The sequence below is a fragment of the Perissodus microlepis genome, chromosome 22 (assembly GCF_051167445.1).
Source record: "Perissodus microlepis isolate ML-2025 ecotype Zambia chromosome 22, ASM5116744v1, whole genome shotgun sequence".
NCBI classification, from domain to species: Eukaryota; Metazoa; Chordata; class Actinopteri; order Cichliformes; family Cichlidae; genus Perissodus; species Perissodus microlepis.
Window position 1 is genome coordinate 32166291 of NC_140481.1, and position 22519 is coordinate 32188809.

Consider the following 22519-nt stretch of genomic DNA (forward strand, 5'->3'; position numbering starts at 1 on the left):
GTGATGCCTGATAGAACCACGTGAGAATAGAGAATAGGTGAGCTGTTTATTTGGCTGATTAAAGTCCAAATTTAATCCAAAACTGAAGCAAAACAAAGTTTCAGATTCAAAGTAACAAAATCCACAAAATGCAACAAAATGAAGGAAAAAGTATAAATAGACACAGGAACACAGACTGAGACAGCTGTGCAGTGCTAACACTGGTAGATGACATGTTCAGTGGGAGAAACATTTCATCATCATCATCATCCTTCTTCTTCTTCAGTCTCAGCTGACTGCAGGTTTCCCCAACCTGAGAAACAGTACCTGGTAGATAGAGTGTTGTTCTGTACTCATGCTGCTCTCAGTGATGCAGCTTTGCTTCCTGTTTACATGAAGAAGCTTTGAGGAAGTATGAGAGTGAGCACAGACTCACTGCTTAAAGGTTTCCAGTCTGTTTTTCTTTCCTACTGATGCTAACGTATTGTGCGGTCTCTATGCTTGTAAATCCACTGATGCTGATCAAATATGATGCCATAAAAGTGATGATGATGTCAGATCAGTCGTAGCTCCAGCTGCAGTTATAACTGCACGAACAGCTGGGACACTGTTACACATGTAAATACAAACAGAATGCATTGATTTGTAAAGCTCATAAACATATATTTCTTTTACAGCATCACAATACTGAATGTCTCATCTACAGTTCATAATGTCATTAAAGTGGATGTTTGCAATCTTCAGCTGAATTAAAAATATGATTCTGTGCACGCACTCAGAAACACTTCCAGAAATCAGACGTCATGTAAACGAAGAAGAATCCATCTGTGAACATGAACACGGCCGTCTTCTCTGTCCCTGCATCAGAAACAACCAGTGTTTCTTCACCGCTGTGCTCTGAGGTAAGAGAGGCACGTTGAGGAAGTCGGCGTGTTTCAGGAAGATGAAACAGCATTTTGAAATACCTCGATTTAAAATACATTTATAGGTAGTTACTTCTGTGGTGATGGATGTGTTTACTTAGCTTTGTTAGCTCTAAATCATCCAGTTGATCTGCAAGATGATCACACTGCTGTAGAACGATTTTGTTTTAGTGCAATCAGGAAGGGAAGGGGCCCACAGAGACTGCTGGTGCACAGGACCCAGAGCTCTGTGTTACGCTCCTGCTTCTCATCTTAACTAACTGAGACTTTTTTTAAGTCTGAGCGTTTTTAATCAGCATAAATGTGAAGCCGATCCGACCGCCGTCACACCGAGCCTGTCTGCTGCACAGAGGCGACAGATACAAGCAGATCAGCAGCTGTTCGTCCTGCTGGCTGTTTCAGTGGTTTGTGGGGAGGACACTTGTGATAAGCTGTCATCATCATAAGAGCTCCAAGTGGATAAATGCAGTCATCACAGCAGCTGTCTGCAGCCTTAAAGGCCTCATTTTAAGGCCGATTACGTCACAGCGACGAGATGAAGGCTGTCCCAATTCAAAGGCTGCTCGAAATGTGTCCTTCATTTCCCTGAATTTTAAGGATGGGTCTGTGTATCCTTCATGGCCCAACATATCCCACAATTCATAGCGCGGCGGTGGGTGTGGATAATTTTGCAGAAAAAAGCGGCAGAAGCGGAGCGGCCGAAGATTAAACTTTCAAAAGTAAGTGTTTGTATACTTTCTGCCCAGTTTGACCCATTTAGCAGAAGTCAGCCTGTTTAAGGCTCTGATATCTATTCTGTGTGACTTAAAGCAGTTATGACATGGTCTGATTTTCTCACCCAATAAAGGAATATTTCATATATCAGTCTACTCTTCATTCTATCAGACACAGTTATCACAGCTCGTACATTTTCCTTTTTACACATATATGTAAGCATTGAGCCAAATTTAGTAATGCCAACATATTAAAAGAACATTATTTGTCTCTTATATATAATACATCTGTATATACACTGTCACAGATGCTTGTCTTTGAGTGAAGATTTAAGGAGATAGGAAATATAAACAACTGCAACTTGAATCTTTACTGAAGCTCAGTGTTTGACACGAGTTCAAGTTCACTGCTGTAATAACTAATAATGATTAATATAATAACTATGATATTGGCCATATTTCGTCTTGATGCTCATCCCTCCAGGAAAGTAAATCTCCAAAAGTTGATTCTGTTCATCTGGACGTAGCGTTTTGTGGGAGAAACGTTTCGTCACTCATCCAGGTGACTTCTTCAGTCTCAGCTGACTGCAGGTTTCCCCAACCTTATAAACAGTACATCTGCATAATGACTGAAACCAGCCCAGTGAAGGAACAATGGGCTGTGAGGCCAGTTCCTTAATCATAATTATGCAAATTCTCATGACCATTGATCAACAACCACTGACCAAAACCCGCTGATCAATGGCCATGAGTACCATCCATTGTTCCTTCAGTGGGCTGGTTTCAGTCATTATGCAAATGTACTGTTTCTAAGGTTGGAGAAACCTGCAGTCAGCTGAGACTGAAGAAGTCACCTGGATGAGTGACGAAACATTTCTCTCACAAAACGCTACGTCCAGATGAACAGAATCAACTTTTGGATATTGGCCATATTATATTTACATTACCACAGTGAGATGACTTTAGTCTCATGAACAACATGAGCTAATTGTTATTTACTAGCTAATCTTAAATGACTGTTCAGTACAGAAATGAAGCCCAACAATCATGTTTTACAGTCCTGTGGTCTCAGCCTCAGATACTCAACTAATCACACAGAGCTCATAGAAACAAATGAGCAAAATATGTTCTCCTTCATTTCTGTCAAACAAAGCTGTATGAAACGTTTCCAGCGGTTAGTATCATGGTTGCTAGGCAACCTGAGCAGCGCGACGAGACCGTCCCATTTCACAAGCCTCGCACTTCCGGCTTGAGCGGCCTTTGAGTACGCGGCCTTTGTGGACCGTTAAGGCTGCAGACCCTGAATTCCCATATGGAAAAGATACATATAAATCTTATAAAGTTTGTATCTGTCTTGTGTGAAACTTGTATGAAAACATACAAGAGTGAAAACAGATATAAGATCCCTTGAAATATTATATAAATGAAACTTTTATGTTTTGGATACTTACTAAAACAATATATGAAAGTGGCCACTTTCATGAGTAAATCATATAAGCCTTATATGATTCACTATATGAAGTAGACCAAATCTGATGCAAGTCTTTTCTATTTCTTTTCCATGTGGGTTTGGACAGCCAGCGTCTGACAGGCTGATTACCTCTACAGCTAAAGCTTCAGATTCCAGCGTGCAACCAAGATATTTGTTCTTTGTTTCAGTTTTAGTGCAGAACAAATGGAAAGATGAAAAAATAGATTCATCTTCACACGTTTTTCTTTTTTTTTTGTTGGCAGATCCACCGCCTGCAGTGACCTTTGACCTCTGACTGAGCTGTTGGGCAGCAGATGCGTCGTCGTCGCTCAGCTGCTTCACTGTATTAATGCTGCCATCGTGTGGTGAAAGTGGTGTTTAAGAGAAACCAGTGAGGTGATGTTATTAAAGTTGTTATTTATTTCTCTTTAACTGGAGTAAATAAAAACCGTCTCACACAGACGTAAACACATTATCACTGTTTCACCACATCATGTATATTTACAATCAATAAACTTGTTTTTATACCTTAATATAATTTAACAATTTGTAATTAATGTGAAGACAGGTGATCAGAATCAGAATCAGAATACTTTATTGACCCCTGGGGGAAATTCTTTTTCGTTACAGTGCTCCATTATAAACAAACATTAACAAAGACAATACACTAACTAAGAATAGCACAATATATATATATATATATATATATATATATATATATACATATATATATATATATATACATAAAAGTCACTTATTAATAAATAGCTGAAAAAGAACATGTGCAAGAAGGCTGTAGCTGTAGCAGTAACCAGTGTGTTAAGTGGATGCGTTGTACAGGGAGCCACAGGCAGGAAAGATTTCCTGTGTTGTTCAGTGGTGCATCATGGGTAATCTCAGTCTCTCACTGAACGAGCTCCTGTGACTGACCAGCATGTCATGGAGTGGGTGGGAGGTGTTATTCTAAATTGTCTTTATCTTGGACAGCATCTGCCTCTCCGACACCACCTTGAGGGAGTCCAGCTCCGTCCCCACAACATTACTGGCCTTACGGATTAGTTTATTAAGTCTGTTGGCATCTGCGACCCTCAGCCTGCTCCCCCAGCATACAACAGCATAGAGGAGCGCACTGGCCACAACAGACTCGTAGAAAATCCTGAGCATTTTCTGGCAGATGTTGAAGGACCTCAGTCGCCTCAAAAAATAGAGACGACTCTGGCCCTTCCTGTAAAGTGCTGTGGTGTTTTTAGCCCAGTCCAGTTTATTGTCAATGTGTACTCCGAGGTATTTATAGTCCTCCACAATGTCAACACTGACCCCCTGAAACAGGGCTCAAGTGTTTCCTGGTCTTCCTGAAGTCCACGATCAGTTCCTTGGTCTTTGCCACGTTGAGCTGCAGATGATTCTGCTCACACCACGTGACAAAGGAGTCGACCACAGCCCGGTGCTCTGTGTCATCATGATGTCTGTGTTTCTGTTCATCTGTTTTTATAGAAACAAGTTTAACTTAAACCTGTTGATTTAATTTTGTCCAGAAAAATGTTTCAATAAAAATGCTTAAAATGTACAAATCTGCTGCTTCTTTTCTTTTTCTTTTTTTCTTTTTCTTTTTTGTCTGTCCCATTTGTTTTTTTAGCCATCAGAATTATTGTCTGAAGGCCAAGAAAGATGCCCAGCAGATTTACTTTACCAAGTGGATCATCACAGCCTGGCTGTATTGGTCCATTTAATTGACCTTTGTTGTTATTATTTATTTTTTAAAGTTATTATAGACAGGACAGACATGATTGGGGGATAGAAAAGAGAGAAAGGAAGAAAGTGGGGACAAAGGACAGTGAGAGAAGACACAAAAAAATATCCACTGGATCACCTGTTGAAAGAAAAAAAAAAAGAAAACAAGCAAAAAGAGAGCAACACAATAAACACAACACCACAACAATAACTAGATAATTGTAAGTAACAGTAAATACTAAATATTAAATGTTCTTGTGCAGCACACAAGACCGACAGAGCACAGTGTGCTTTGAGGTAGCAGCCAAGGAAGATATAGTTTGTGTCTGTGCACACCTGTGTGTACACCTGTGTGTATACCTGTGTGCACAACTGTGTGCACACCTGTGTGTACACCTGTGTGTATACCTGTGTGCACAACTGTGTGCACACCTGTGTGTACACCTTCTGCTACTCACTGGATATTTTGTCTTTTTCAGACTATTCTCTGTAAACTCTGTTGATGACTCTACAGTTTCTGAAACACTCAGATTAACAAAAATGTCACGTTCAAAGTCACTTAAATGACTTTTCTTCATCATTCTGACTCTCAGGATGCGATGCTCAATCATCCAGGTAAGGAAACCCTTTAAAAGTTGATTCTGTTTATCTGGATGGAGCATTTTACTGAGTTTCAGTGGGAGAAACATTTCATCATCATTGAAGTGACTTTGATTAGTGACAAAACAGTTTTCCCACTGAAAGTTCTGAAAATGTTTCATCCAGATGAACAGAATCCAGTTTTGGGCATTCAGACTCTAATTTTGAACTTCAGGTCAACATGATCATGTCTGCATATCTGAATGTTCCTGTCATGTGATTAACTGATTAGATATTTGCATCAATAAGTAGGTAAACATATTTATACATATGTAAACTATGAAGTACTTTTATTTCTTTTTGCAGACTCAGACCATACAAATATGAAATTATAATGTGTAGACTTTGATGTCTTTGTCTTGTTTAAATGGGAGGACGAGCCTGCGATGTTTCCTGATGTGCATGTTGCGACTCTCTGACTCGTCTATGTTTCAGCAGATCTCATGAAGCCCATCCTGCTCCTCTGAAAAACCAGCTTTCTGCATGAAAGAAAACAGGATCATTTCACCAACTGCATTATGGATCTTTAACATGTCAGCGATTTACTGAACAAACGATACTAAAGGACAGAAGCTTCATTCAAATCTAAGCTGAAGCTCAGGATGTGAGGAAACATTTATGCTCCTATAATCAAACTCTGCACCAAAGCACAGAGACAGCTCCCAGGACGAGAAGAGGGGAGCTAATGTAATGAACGTGACTCCTGGAGCAGATGCCATGTGAGATATTTATAACCACAGAGGAATAATCTTTAATCTGACACACGAGGCTCACATTTGGGTCAAAATCTGCCAAAGTAAATAACATTAAAGCAGGTTTCAGTGGCGTCACAGTGAAATTAAACACATGTGACTGAAGCTCGTAAAGAGTCTGTTTCATAAAGATACAGTTATGTCAGCAGAGACACAGCACACATCATGACATGTGACTGATTTAAAGGATTACAGTTTAACATCCTCTGCTTTACAAACAGGAAATGATGGAAACATCACAGAGCTGGAAGTCCTCGGTTCAGCTGCATGAATGAAGAGTCTGTAGCCTGCGTGTGTGTGCGTGTGTGTGTGTGTGTGTGTGTGTGTGTGTGTGTGTGTGTGTGTGTGTGTGTGCGTGCGTGTGTGTGCGTGTGTGTGTGTGTTACTGCTGTTGTGGGGACACACACTCAGCGCTGCATCATTGTCAGGTTTATGAAATCAGTCTGTGTCATGTTTCTCCTGCAGTCATTGGAAGACAGCAAACCGCAGCCATGAAGGATCCATGTGGTCAGTAATGACACTCAGCAGTAGGAGACCTCACTGATGGTTCCAGGACTGCGCCATTCAAACCCTGATTGGTTGGTATTAAAGGCCACAAAGTGTGCCAATAAAACCGCCTCCACCACATTACAGCTCCAGCAGCATCCTGGACTGTCAGCATGAGGCAGGTGGCTTCTTGTGTTGATGCTGCAGAGGCCAAACTCTGACACGTCACCTGCAACCTCGATCCACAGCAGCTCATCCTTGGACTAAAACCTCCTGGTCCTCCTGTCAAAGCTCCACAAGTGTCTCATTTTGGTGGCTGTCAGTGACACAGGCCAGTCACACGATATACACAGAACAGCATCAGTTGGATCCTATTCACATTAGTAATGTATTAATCATTCTGTGTCAACAGTATTAAAGGTAAAAATTGGCATTAATTAAATATCTGACAGATTTAGTTTTCCAAGTGGATCATTACGGTCCACTTGGCTGATCTTCATTATTTATTTATTTATTTTACTTTGAAGTTATTACGGAACAGACATAGCTGGGGGATAGGAAAGGGGAAGACATAGACAAGAAAAGGAAAAGGAAAGAAAAACAGAGGGACAGTAAGAAAAGACGCTAAAAATCCACTGGATCACCTGCTGAGAGAAAGAAAAGAAAACAAGCCAAAAGAGAACAACACAGTACAGCAACAACCCAGATAAACATAACTCACAGTAAATAATAAATATTGAATGTTACTGAGCAACACACAAGACCCACAACCCACAATAAGGAAGATAGTGTGTGTCTGAGAACACCTGTGTGCACGCTTGTATTCAAAAGGTTTCTCCATGTGATAGAGGGTGTGGGGAGCCATAGCCCTGCCCCCCAGGACATGAAGCCAGCATGGAGGTGATCCAGGGCCCAGACATCTAGAAGCCCCCCAGAGCCCAAGGAGGACCACCGGAGGGGCAGCCGCCCCAACCTCCTGGAAAGAGCTGAGGAGAGCCCCAGACACTGTGACCCCAGGGTCACAGTGCAGAAGCCACAGAGGGCTGTGGCAGCTGGCTATGCCAGAGCCCGACCCCCGGACCGAGCCCCCGGGCCCAGAGACCTGAGGCCCCTCCACCACCCAGAAGGGGCCAGACCGAGCCAATAGTGCCGGGCCAAGCAGCCAGCAGGAGTGAGCCAGTACATACCTCAGTGCCCAGCCCCCGACACCAAGAACCACCAACAGGTGGGGGGAGCTAGGCCTCCACACCCGAGGGGGCTGAGATGTTCGTGCACACATATACAAATACTCAGCAGCTACTTTTCTAATGTCTAACATAATGTTATCAGTTCTGCTGTCCTGTCCCTTTTTCTTCAACCTTCTCTCCTCCTTTGCGTTGTATTCAAGCCATTTGTCCCAATGTTTCTTAAAACAATCCCCTTTTAATTTTACTTTGTAAGTCATTTTCTCCGTTACCATGATATTTTCTGAACTCTGTATCCAAAGGTCTCTGCGTTCAACCAGTTCTTAGTGATCCCTTTCTTTACAGCTGGCAGAAAAATTTTGATCAGATTGATCTTTCACCTGCACACATCCAAATAACCGAGGTATAACACCTGACATAGGTGCATTCCATAACCTGATAGGCCCCAGATGGCTGAGTGGATCTTATCCCAGAAAGGACGTATTTTTATACAGCTCAAGATATTTGAGTGGTTGGGTTTACACGATAACACTGACACCAGCAAGGTTGCACATTTTTAAGATATTTACTTTTGATTTGAGGCGTTATAAAATATCTAAAAGATTCTTCCGATTAAATTCTCCACATTTCTGCGAGTAGGTGGTTGTTTGGTGTGTTTTGCACATAGCGTAGCGGGATAGCCTCCTTCCTAACTTTTCTTCACATTTAAAATTTCTTATATTCCATTATACAGCCATAAAGTACTAAAATCACTCTTGGTAAAGCATCTTTATAAGCCTGTACACGTACCTTAATGATGGGATGTGTACTGTCCTGTTCAGTCTGTATATTTCTAATAGTCCGTTAGCTGCAAATACCTACACAGACCTTTACTTGTAGGATCATATTTGTTTTTTAATTCTTGGAACCTTTAATTTTGCCTGTTTCATCACTGAGCACATGTCTGTTCACTTTTTCCGGCCCATCGTTTAAAGATGGAATCTATTTTCTTTCTACGTTTTTCCATTCATTTTAAGTCTAGCAGTGGGATTTTTGTAATTTGCTTTAATGCACTGAATTGCCTTTTCATTAAATCCAAACCTTCTTAATATTAAATATAAAAACTCCCAATTAACTCTGTCAAATTCCTTTTCTGTGTCTAAACTGATCAAGGCAGCAGGTGTTTTATTTCACTGTATTCTCTGTATTACATTTAATGTTCTCCTTATATTGTCTTGTGTTAGTCTGTGCCTATCAAAGGATTGAAGCCTGTTTGACATTATACAGGCATGTATCTTACAATCTACACTCTGGATAACGACTGGTCATTTTACATGTTTCTTTATTGGTTTAGGAAGTACGGTAATGACTGCTTCCCTCCACTAGGGGGGGACAGTTTCATATTTTAAATCTAGTTAAATGTGGTCTGAAGTATTGCAGCCAGCTGTCTGATAGAAACCCAATCACTTATTGCTTGTTGAATTTCCGTTGGTGTTATTTCTGATAAGTCCATTCTGTTTTGCACCTATGGTGGGCAGATCCAGTGTTTCCTCTTGGTTTAGGGTGGACGTTTGTGTGTCGAGTTCCTGTACTAACCTCTAAAAATGTTCATAATGTCTCCAGTTCTATATTTTAATTGAATTGTGTTCGGATCTCAGATTTTGTTGATGGTTTCTGGTGTTTTCGTATTCTTCTCACTAATTTTGCAGCTTGAGGCCCTGAGTGGTAAAATGTGTGTTTCAATGTGTGTTTCTTTTGTATGTATGATTGTAGGGTCCACCTTATGATATAAAGCACCTTGAGGTGACTGATGCTGTGATTTGGCGCTATATAAATAAAATTTAATTGAATTTAGTTTCAGTATCAATGAGTCAGGGTCAGGTATGTTGTTAATCTTCTTTCTGAACTCTGTAACTTGTTTTTGAGTGTATTGATGAGTTTTTCTTTTGTGGTTTGATTCTAAAGGCTTCACATCCTCTTAAAGATTCATAAATTCTTTTATTCTCTCTTTTCTAAGATTGCTTGAGATTGCAATTATTTTACCCATATCACTGCTCTATTGTTGCTTTCACCTAAGTACTTCTGTGTTTCAGTTTAGATTTGTGTAACAACTTTTTCATTATTCAAGATTCCTGCAGCCTCCATATTGTATTTTTCCTACCAGGGTCTACATGTATTTTTAAATAAATGGTGCTGTGATCTGAAACGTCCGACACTCCAATGTTACAGCCTCATATCTTGACAAGTGACTCTAATCTTTACGTACGTCATTGTCTCCATGTGTCGAAGAGTCCCATTTCCTCCCATGTATCCTTAACACGTTTTTTGATTTTGTTTTTATTCATGTTACTACTCCTTGTGTCTAATTTAGGATCCATTATCACATTAAGGTCTCCACCACATATATAAACTGTTCCTCTCAGTATTATATATTTTCCCATCTCTTTTTCATAATTAAATCTTAACATATTAGCATTGCTACTCCTCTGTTCCTGACTTGATATGCGAGCTATAGTAGATGTTCTTAAAACCAAATGTAGGAGCCATTTTTGGGTTAATACCTTATGTGGCCGCTAGACATCACCTTTTTCTGTTTTGTTCATGTAAAGGTATTTAAGGTAGACGCACGTAATCAGCATCAGGTGTGTCATTAATTGTAAGAAGGCAAACAGTTTGAGACCGCTGCGCTGTTATGTTAAGATGATATTGGAATAAAGACCAAAAAGGACAAGATAAGTACTGCTGGATTTATTGGACTGTTTAATTAATTCATACATACCAGTGCCATCGCGTCACCCCTGTTAACGACCACCTCAGTGGCTTCAAGCGTAGGCTTAGCCTCTATACCAAATTTTATACATTTTTCGTGTTCTAAATGAGTCTCCTGTGTGACACTTATCTGTGTCCTCTCAGGAGCTAAGTCCAGCAGGATCTTAGCTCGGTCATTCTCCATCACCCTTGAGGGCGTCTCCCATTTTGACCTCGGGACTTCCAGGCCATATTCAGCACAGATGTTCCTGTACACTACGCCGGTTATGGTGTTCCATGTATGCCCGCCCTGCCTGCTAGCATCTTACACCCTGCTGTTATGTGCTGGAATGTATGTGTGTATGTATATATATATATATTAGGGGTGCAACGATATTCGTATCGATATTGAACCGTTCGATACAGTGCTTTCGGTTCGGTTCGCATATGTATCGAACAATACAAAATTTTAAATTTATTTTATCAACTTTCCTTCTGACGATGCTGTCTGTGTTGAGCGCTCAGTGAATCTGCGTTCGACTACTCCGCCTAGGCTGCACTGTCGAGCGCAGATCCACTGAGCGCAGGGCAAGCTAGCGAGACAGAAGTTAAGCTCTCCTTGCAACATGGCAAATTGAACCTCCCCCACCCTCATTCAGATCTGGCGTTTGGAATTATTTTGGTTTTCATGTGAAGTATGACCCTGAAGGTAAGCGCGTCATGGACAAAAGTAAAACAGTATGTTGGATGTGCCACGCAATGCTTAATTACATGGGTGGGAACTACTGTGTTAGCGCAGTTAGCTCGTTAACGTGTTGGCTGTCTAGCCCCATGCACGGGGCGATCGGGGGTAGCTCGTTAACGGAGATTTGCCGTGTTGTGGCGTTAACGTCATTTCAACGAGATTAACCTGAAAGCACTAGTGGGAACACAACGAATATGACTGCACATTTACATCATCCTCGTGCAAAGACAAGTGGAAGCAGACAAAAACAACAAGCACGCATGCTACAAACTTTACCCGAGTCATTTAGACAGCCGTTAGCACAGGATTCTCCTTATGGGGACCTGATATGTTTAATATGCTGCTGAGAATATAGCCCAGAAGAAGCGTATAGTATAGCTTTTATTTTGGAAAGAGCCATTTCTCTGTAATAAACTCTCTTTTCCAAAGATGAGTGATTCCTCAATCAGATACAGGGCTCGCAATATGGCTAGCCCGACGTCCCGGGGCTAGCGATTTTTCCAGTCGGGCTACCAAAATCTATCTCTGCCCTGCCCGTCGGGCTGTCGTAGGAAGGAAAAATATATGTCAATGCTTTTGCATTCTTTCGGAAATGTAGCTGGGTAATTATGTCATTGCCATCGGTGAGCCGCTGTCAATATGTGACATATTGAAATCGCGTTTGAATTTGCGCTTGTTTTTTGCTTTCACTTTGCAATCGCGCGAACTGTGTATAGAGAGCGACAGCACTGATTGGTGAGTGATGATAATTTGCGCACCAATTCCTCTGACATCGTCTTATCAATCGTTAGCTTACTACGCAAACATGACAAGTGAAATCTCCCGCAGCTTAAACATGTGAGAGGTTGATCAACATGAGGTTGATCGCGCAGAGAATCGCTGAGCGTTATGTGAGTGTGTGTGTAAAAGCAGCAGGATATATATTTTAGTTCTGCTGAGCCAAATAAGACAGGTCAGCGTGAAGAAGTGACAGCCAAAGAAAAGCTTACCACAAAACGGAAAAGTTATGACAAATCAGACTATAAGGCAAAAAGAAAGTGCAGCTTTATGGTTTCATGGACAAAATAATTTCTGTGGCTGCGATATGATGAGCTATATAACCAGGGCTGCACATAAGTGGTCCGCAGGTGCGCATTCGCTGTCAAAATAAAAAACACGCACAAGGGTTAGGGTTAAATTTAAAAACTGTACTTTTGACTTAAAATATATATTTATAATTTTAATAAATGACAAATTAAAAAGACATGAACATTTTTTTGTATCGAAAAAATATCGAACCGTGACACCAAAGTATCGAACCGAACCGTGAATTTTGTGTATCGTTGCACCCCTAATATATATGTATATGTATGTATGTATGTATGTGTATATATATATATATATATGTATGTATGTATGTATGTGTGTGTGTACAGTGGAACCCCAACTCATGAATACCCCATTTAACGAAAAATTCAAGTTACGAAGGCAATATTTCTGCCCGTGTTACGGCAAAATGCCCGTGTAACAAAATCCGCTGGCTCTGATTGGCTGAGCCCACAATGCCTTCCGAATCATGTGACAACCCCTTGGCTTTCGTACTTATGCTTCGCTGAACGACGTACGTTGTTGTTGTAGTTAGCAATTAGCCTGTAGCCTATCATTCACTCAAAAGGCGCGATGGACAGTTGCTCTCCACAGAATAGCTCCAAGGACAACGAGGACACACAAACCCCTCCACCATAAACAGTCATTCATGGAGGGCTCTGTCTTTTCTCTGTGTTTCTTTCCTCGTGTTAATTTTACTTTCTCATCCGAGTCTGCCTGTTTTATCATTGTTACTTACTTCCTGTTTTGTTTGTTAGCGAGTAATCTTCTGTGCTTCGTAGTGCGTTTTACTTCCTCCCTGTGATTGTGTTGATTGTGTTCACCTGTGTCTCGTTTCCTCCCAGCTGTGTTTCTATTAGCCCTGTGAGGGTACACAGTCCTGTGTTCAGTCTCACGGTGCCTGCTTACCTCTGCTTGTGTTTCTGTTTCAGGCTTGTAACTCACAGCTTTCTTTCCTTCTGGATTTCATCAAATAATAGTTGATGAAACTCATAACAGACACAAATCTACTAGTTAAATTACAGGCACGTCTTAACGACATTAAGGCTCGTATGACGTGTAATTTAAATGAGTTAAATTCAGGTGAAATTCTGATTATTGCAAGAAATTGAGCCTAAGAACCTCAGAAACATGGCGGCCTCTTGGCCTGCAGTAACACTGGACTCGTCTTTGACCAGGATATGTCCCCCAATGTGCACATCAAAGAAGTGCTTTCTTTAATCATACAATATAAAAACCTTTAAAAAAGAACTAAATGAGGAAGACTTTGCTCTGAAGGCAGGAGGGAGGATTTCACCGCAGATCTCCACTCGGGCTTCACCTCTGTGTACGCGTACTGTAGCTTTACAAACACTCATTGTGTGTAAATGAACCCCAGCTTTGACTCGGTGTTATTATGCAGAGCAGGTGAAGCAGCTCGGCTTCTGAGCTGAATGTGAATAAACACAAAAACGAGGGAAACAAAGACGAAGCAGCCGAGCAGAAAACTCCTGCCTCCGTCTCTCCACAGCCCGAGCTCACAAGACGGGCCGAGTGTAAACAAGTCGGGATGATCAACCTCACAACATCTGATAAACTGCTGCCTGCTCTCACACACACAGGCACACACACGCACACACACACACACTGAGTTATCGCTGATACTGTGCCGAGTTTCTGATGTTTGTAATTACTGACACTCAATGCAACAGAAGATGATCGTGTGTGTGTGTGTGTGTGCGTGCGCATTAATAATGAATCCTCAGTTCATTTGTATGTAAATGTGTCCAGACAGCGCAACGCTCTTGTCCTCCTCCTTGTGATGAATAAAGCATCAAGGAGGACCGCAGAGCGCCAGAGTGAGGCAGGTGACTTACTAATGAGGAACGAGGAAGAGTCAGGCAGGTGACTCAAACAGGAAGGAGGGAGGGGGAGGAAAAAAAGCATTAAAAAGTTTAAAAAGCATAAGCAGAAGAAGAGATGGGAAGGAGTAGAAAAGAAGTAAACAGCGAAGAAAGAGGAGGGTAAAAAGTAGAAGCAGGAAGACGAGGAGTGGTAGGAAAAGGAGAGGAAAGAGGAGACGGAACAAAGTATGGGAGGAGAAGAAGGAGAGGAAGGTTGTGGAGATGAAGAAGTGGAGGGGAAGAATATGGAGGAGAAAAAAGGAGGAGCTGCAGACGGAGACGTTTAGAGCTGTAGAAAAACATCCTGTTGATACATTAAACGGATAAAAGCATCGCTCTCAGGGCCAGATTCAAACAGGGCAAAATAGTGCATGGGCACAATCACAGCAGACCACAGGCTGGGGCTGTAACCTTTTTGTACTTTAAATCCTTATCCTCCTACTCCTTATATTTTCCATGTTGACAAATTAACTCACAGAAATGCAGCAGGGCCAAAAATCTCAGAGTTCCCACAATTTACACACAATCTCGTCGCTGCACTACTTTCATTTACGCCAGAATCCAGTTCCTAAATCTGGACCCTAATCTTGTCTGTCCTGCTGACACAGGTGTGTAAAATCCAGGAGTCTGCCTCTACAAACCTCTGTGAAAGAAAGGATCACTCTAAAGCAGGGGTAGGGAGCTCCAGGCCTCGAGGGCCGGTGTCCTGCAGGTTTTAGACCTCACCCTGGGTCAACACACCTGAATAAAATGATTAGTTCATTACCAGGCCTCAGGAGAACTTCAGGACATGTTGAGGAGGTTATTTAGACATTTAAATCAGCTGCGATGGATCAAGGACACATCTAAAACCTGCAGGACACCGGGCCTGGAGTTGCCCACCCCTGCTCTAAAGAGTTCACTAAATTTGTAACAGGACACTGTTGTTGCAACACGTCAGCTCATGACATTTCTTCCCTGGTGTGACATTCAGATCAGCTGCTGTGATGTTATTAGTAACCACAGCAGTTCAGCCATGATGTTCCACGCCGAGCTCTGAGCGCCCGGTGAGTGGAGTCACCAACACTCCTGTGCTAACATGCTGATCAGCTCCTGTAGGTGTAATTTGTGTGTTTTTGTTAACATGGATGTGTTGTACGATTCAAAGCATGTCCTGTTATCTTTGATGCTTTATTACTACAGATACACTTTGATGGATAGAGCGACTGTTTGAGTGTTATAAGTCATTAAATATACTCTAAAAGGCTCCAATGGTTGGTTGGAGGGCCAGTTCAGGGACTCCAGTTAGTGGAAATGTAACCGCAGGATGTGAACGTGTAACTGTAATGTTTGACATCCTAACGTGGGAGTGAATGCAGAGTGGACCGGCCTCAGGTGGCTGTTAGAGGAACTGCAGAGGAGCAGGAGGCAGGTAAACCGTGGGAGCACTCCCCGTCCGTCACAGGCTAACCGAGCTCGGATCCACACCTGCAGTCATATTCACCATCACGTGAATAACCTCTCACCCACGGGGCGCGCAGGTAAACCATCTTGGATGTGAAAAGATGTGAACCCGTCCTTTAAATAACTTCATTTGCATTCTTTCATTCAAGCTCAGCTCTGGCTGATTTCCCCCCGGAGACATTTTTTTTCCTCAAACATATTTGTTCTCAGCTTGCTCTGCTCCGACTAATTAAGTGCAACACTCGTCTGTGGTTTCACGCTGTCTTTGACATCCACACAGCGGCTGCAGGTGGAGGTATCACTGCTGCGAAACATCAGTCGGGGAAAGTTTTTTAAACGTCTGCTTTCTCTAAACGTGAAGACGGTCTGGGTTCGCTGCTGTGCAGAGCGGGAAGGAAAGGGTTACCCTGGACCAGTCAGGGAAGGGGGACGAGCCTGGAACTGACAGCGCGATGAGCAGCAACACTTTGTTCTCTGTGTTAATGAGCTTTATGCTTCAGACTCTGTTTATTTTGCTAACATCGTTCTGCAGTGACTCGTGCTCGTTTAGTATTCCACTTTGTGAAATAATGACTCACATGTCAAGTGTTTGTTCCCTTTGTTGGGAAATAAAACCAGACCATTGAACTGTCCATCAGCTGCGCTCATTGTGCAGGAAACCAGCGTCAGCCTGCAAACAGCAAACTCAATATTTCACATTCAGAGTCGGGGAACAGGCGACGTTTCTCCACCGATGCTCATTAAGCCGAGAAGTAACCAAAATTCAGGGAAATCAGCCCCAAAAATGTTAATGAATGTGTGTTCCCGTTCCCTCGGTTATGTGAGCGCTGAATTCTTGGAGATGAATGCAGATTCTCCAGGTGGCTGCCATTAAACCGCTGACATTAAACATTAATACAGCTGCAGTCAGAGATCACGCTCAGAAATGTGGAAATCACGATGGAGAAAAACCGGCTTTTCTGTTTCATTTCGGTTTTCTCTGCTCTGGCGTTTAGTGCCAGCTCCATCGACAAACTCCGGTGTGGATACTGTTCGACCTGGAAGATGAGAAAGTGTCGGGATTGATCGAGTCATGTTTGTCGTGATGATTTTCCAACAAAAATACTTCCTGTTAGAAATTGTGAGGCTCCTAAATAATGAAGACGACATGTCCATGATGCTGATCGGCAGCACGTCCACACACAGCGTGACGAAGGTAAAACCAGCCTGTGTGTGTGACCCACAGACCAGTCTGCAGCAAGGTTATCAAAATTAGCTTCAATAGCTGATAAATACAGTCAAAACCACCTGAAACTATCAAAATATACAGGAAAGGTCTTCAGTGAGTTTAAGGCTCCTTTGAGATTCTTGACTTCAAGGTTCCCGGGTCAGTCCAAGGTTTAGAGTGTTTGTGGGGTCAAGGTTTTCCTTTTAGATGGGATTCATGCTGAAGCTCCATAGCCCTCAGTCAGCACCGTAGTTTAGGTTCCTTTGACCTTTGTTAGTTCCCTGTTGTTCCCTCTCTGCTACTCTCATCTTTATCTGTAAAAGCTGAAAGCTCACTTATTGAAGTCTCACGGGTCAGAGTGTGGACTGAAACAGCTGTGTTGTTGGTGTCACAGACCACCACCTCTTCAGTGAGGTTTGTTCCAGGTGAACCATTTAAATGTGAGTCACTATCCTGTCTGTGCACTGATGAGACAGTTGAAGGTGTCCTGGGGGTGTGGTTCTCCTCGCTGTGGCATGCGTCTGTGGAGTACTCTGCACCTGGATCACAGTCTCAGGTGTTTCCATGAACTCTTACCGTGACCATGTGACCTAAAGTGTATCACAGTGAATTCCCACTGTGGTCCTGTGGGTCATGACGGTCCACATGCTGATTCACACTTTGGCTCATTGACTCACCTGATTGCAGGCTGGGTGAACGACTGTCAGCAGCACCTCTGCGTGGACGGCTCATAGCCAGGACTCCTGATCAGCTGTTAGAGAGCTGACGCGTCTTCATGAACCACAAAGACGTCCATTTGACTTCTGACAGCCGCGATCACTAAGAACCCGCAGACATCTTTCATAAAATGTATTATATTAATGTGTAAATATGTTTGTAAATGTAAATGTGTGTAAAGCAATATAACATAAAACCAAAAATGAAAACTGAAATGAGAAAATTTCCTCCAGAAAATAAACCGAAGACGAGGCAGGAGGCGGACTCACCTGAACCTCGTCCTGTGATTGTCTCACTGATGAAGTGCTGCGATTATTCTCTCATGTTTTTGTAATATTTGAATCAGAGGGCGTTTCAGCTCTAATAATAAACTTGGTTTTATATTCAGTTCACTTTAGCTTTAGTTTATGTACCTGTTTACCTTTATTCACTTGTTATTTATCCTTTGATCCATTTTCTTGGTGAAAGGATGGCGTCCATCCCTGCTGTCACGCCCTGCACAGCTCACCGGTCCATCACATGTATACATTTATTTATTACAGCGTGACACAAAAACACACCAAAGTCTTACCTTTTTACTGCTCCTCAGTAGACAGTACTGCACACATCTCCAATCACATGATCTGGTCACACTGGAACATATAAAGAAACCTGACACGGATCAACGATCACTCCATGTCTGGTTTAGTTCATTAATAAGAAAACACAATAACGCTGCATTCACAGGCTCCTCGGATCATCGGGTTTCCACCGCTGTCTCTCTGTGCTTGTGTCATTTGTGTTGTTTTAAATGAACATGGATGTTACAAAGACGGCATGAGGAGTTTGTTTACCTGACCTGTTATCAGGATTATTGTAACCACACAACCATTACTATTTCATAAATTAAATGTAACCTAAGAAGACTGACGTACAGGGAACATCACCATTAGAGCTACTTTGTTTCCTCTGCAAAATGTAACTAGACCCATCACCACCAGGGGGCAGCATTTGACCACCTTTAACTTTTGATAGGCCCTCATTTCCTCATCAGGTTTTACCTTTTGCAGACTATCATCATCAATATAAATGTGTTTGTAATAACCTGTCCAGTTAAATAAAGGTTAAAGGTTAAAAAAAATTCCCTTGTGGTAGAAAGTGGTATTACACAAAAGTACAGCTCAGACCTAGTTTAACTTCACCTGATATCTCTTCAGTACAGCGCACAGGTGAGTTGGACGTAAAGTCAAATTCTGTTCATAGATTTTGTTCATTTTGGAAAGTATAAAAAAATAATAATTTACAAAACAGTACTTTTAGTCAAAGTTTTCTTCTTAATAACTGAGTATTTGCATTCACCCACCATGTTTTTGAGTCGGCAGCTGATTTTGTTTTTCTGTTTTGGAGATTTTTTATGAGACATTTCCCAGTCACAAATTCAGTTTTCCAATTATTCCAATGCCACATGAATGCACAATTACACAAGCTGGCGATGACATGTTCTTTTCAGAGTGGAGGTGACTTTGAAAGCCTCCATCTGGAGCTGCAGCGGCTGTTGTTCGCTGTTTTGTAAAGCGGCGTTTTGCAGCCGTTTTGGCTCCGGTCCCTCTTTGACTTTCTGCCTGAGACACAAAGTCAGCAAAGTCAGAGCGAGCAGGCCCGGAGCCAGAGCTTCTAACCTCCATATATCACACTCAGCAGCAGGCACTGCCAGTACCGTTTGGAAACACGAGGATAAAATCACACGCGACGCATCCTCTGAAACATTAGTGAGATTTATGCCTAATCTCCACAGATTTAATGGAAAATATGAAGGTAATCTCTGGTGGAGGTTGCTTTATGTCTGATAAAAACAGACAGACAGCTGAGAGTGTTTGCAGGGACGTTGATGCTGAGAATGAATCCTGATGTGTTGGTGGTCTTCCAGCTTTTTTTTCTCGCTCCATAACTGAATAAAAACATCGACTGCCTGACATATGATAACTTCCTAAACAATAAACCTTTTATTTTAATGCTGTCGCATGTTTTCATGCTGAACACTAATGAGCTGACAGTGAAGACGAACAGCTTTCTGCAGAAAATGCGAGCACTGCAGTGTGGCAGGGCTTCAGCGCTGCTGTGGATATTAAAGGCCCCTCAGCCTCACTCAGCACCTCAGCCAACGCCTTCCAGGGAATTGTTCAGGAAGCTGCTCAGTATGTACCCATCGACCACATCCAGGTCACGCAGTCACCGGCTGGCTGTGCTCAGGTAGGAGAGCAATAAGTACAGACAGAGATTTCAGGGGGATGCTGGGGATACAGCCCCCTCGTTAGTTAGAATACATGCATTCGTCCCTCCGTCTGGATTCAGAAAAGCAGACATGAAGGCTCAGTTCAAGGATTTTACTGACAAACTCAGAGTGTGCAGCAGGTTTCCTCACAGGCTGAGCAGCTTCCACTGCTATAATAACCTGGTAGAGCAGCCGCTCTCTTAAATACTGCAGGACGGCAACAAGTGATGAGGAGCAGGTGTGCTGCGCTCTCCTTAAACAGGCTGCGGTGCTATTTTACTCCGACAGAGGGCCCTCAGCACAGTTCATGAAGCAGACGCCACCTCTAATGCACCGATTCGTCTCCACAGGCGCAAACTGGAGGTGCTGGAGTCATCACAGATTTTCAGATTTCATTTAAATACAGCGTCCTTCCCCCCACAGTCCAAACTGGTGGGTAACTGGTCACTCTGCATCACCTGTGGGTGTGGTTGTGTGTCTCTGTGTGACAGACTCCTCACCCTGACAGTGAACTGGATAAAAGGAAGAGGCTGCAAATATTGAAACAAACCACACAGATGTGCAGAACAGCATGAAAAACCTGCTGACTCCATGATCACAAACAAATAGATGATTTCCCGAGCACGCTCTGAGAGCCGGCCGGACCGCTCCACACTCCGTATGTCACTCGTTTCAGTTCAGCTGTTATTAGTTCCTGATAGAGTCACAGTTAGTTTAGTCTTTTTAATGACGATAACATGCAGGCTGTCTTTGGATAGAATAAATATTATATATAATAAATGTAAACAGGAGCTCCTGTTTCAGTCGTAGTTTTCAGTTCCAGTAATACGTGTGATATTCACCACTGTTATACTTCCTGTCATACCTGCGAGGGTGCATGTGTAGTAACGTCTCCGTGGCCTCACGTTTACTGTCTCATGATAAAATCTGTGGTACTTGGACCGGAGCAGAGACATGGGAACCATTACCACAGATTTACAGATCCATGATGGTCCTGTTTGCTGTGTGTCAGCGTCAGACACTCGCAGGTTAAAGCTCCAGCAGCTTCAGTCATGAAGCTCATCACCATGAAACATTACAGACAACATTTGAAACAGCTCAGGTACCCTGGAGGCGAAGCTCGAGAGCCTAAGGTGGTTTTGGACATGTGCAGAGGAAGGAAGTGCAGTCAAAGAAAGAAGAAGAAGAAGTGTGACGGAAAAAAAACAACCAATCATTGGTTGGTCAAATTCTAAAGTTTGATAGTAGAAATTGAATTGAATTGAAGATAAAATGTCTTTGATTAGGTTTCGTACACGTATATGATGCAAATGTGAGCTGGAAATCTTTCATAGTCTCGTATGTTTTGCCTTCTGGGATGAAATGAACATATTTCTCGATGCTCTCAGAGCACAGCACCTTCATCCTGCCCAGAAACATCTGACCGATGAGCGGCCCGAACGTCCTCGTGTGGTTTGTAGTGACGCGTGTCACATGATCAATGAGGGTCGACCACCCTGAGGATGACTATGAGGTTACCTGGGACTCTTCATCAGTTGTTTTAGACTTGAGGAAACCTATGGATGGGAGTGAAACACCTTTATGAACCAAAGGAAGTCCACTTACCTTCTTTTCATGTGGCCACACTTTCACCTGCTGCTCCAGGCGGTCACCACAGACATGAAACCACATGCTGCCAGATGCCCTCGCTGACACAACACAACCACCCCATTTATCCAGACTTGGGACCACAAGCTAACAAAGACTGAGCAAGTAATAAAAACAGAGAAAATAATATAATTATTTCATATTCATGAATATGATTATTATTTGTGAACAACTGCAGGCCTTCTGGGTTTGTAAACAGCTTTTAATAAAATAATCTGCAATCTTTGCCAAACTCATGGAGTTTAAAACAGGGAATCAATGAACTGTGTGTGTGTGTGTGTGTGTGTGTGTGTGTGTGTGTGTGTGTCACGTTGTAGTCCAACTGTTCACTGTGCAGTTGTCATTTTAAAAAATAAGTGCCCCACGCCTGCGTCTGACTGGGATACAGACTCTACCTTTAATGTCAGACGAAGCCGGTGAGCTGTGTTTCTGTGTCTGTAGCACATGTGTGTGTGTAACATGTGTATAGAGTGTGTAGATTGTGTGTGAGTAACTTGTCTGTAGTGTGTGCTTGCGTGTGTGTAGGTTGTGTAATCCTGAGACCGTCCACACCCTTCCAGCACCCTCGTCTCAGAGGTTTCTGGAGGAAAGCTGGTGCAGCTGGTGGAAGCGACGCTGAGTCACTGCTATTGATCGCATTAAGTGTGCGCTCACACTGTAAAACTTAACCGGCCCTTTAACGGCACACTGAGAGCCGTCTGCAAGCATTTACGCTCATTTCCCTCCATCCTCACTCTCACCAGGTTCTTTTTCACATTTTAATCAAACTATTATGTGAGTGTTTGGTCATGCAGGAGATATCAGTGTTTGTTTCCTATTACTTCAACATAAGTTATTAATATAAACCCTGTAATTAGGCCCTATCACTTTTATGGTACAGTAAACTGACTGCCTGATGTTTAATCCACAGCCCTCACACACACACTCACACACTC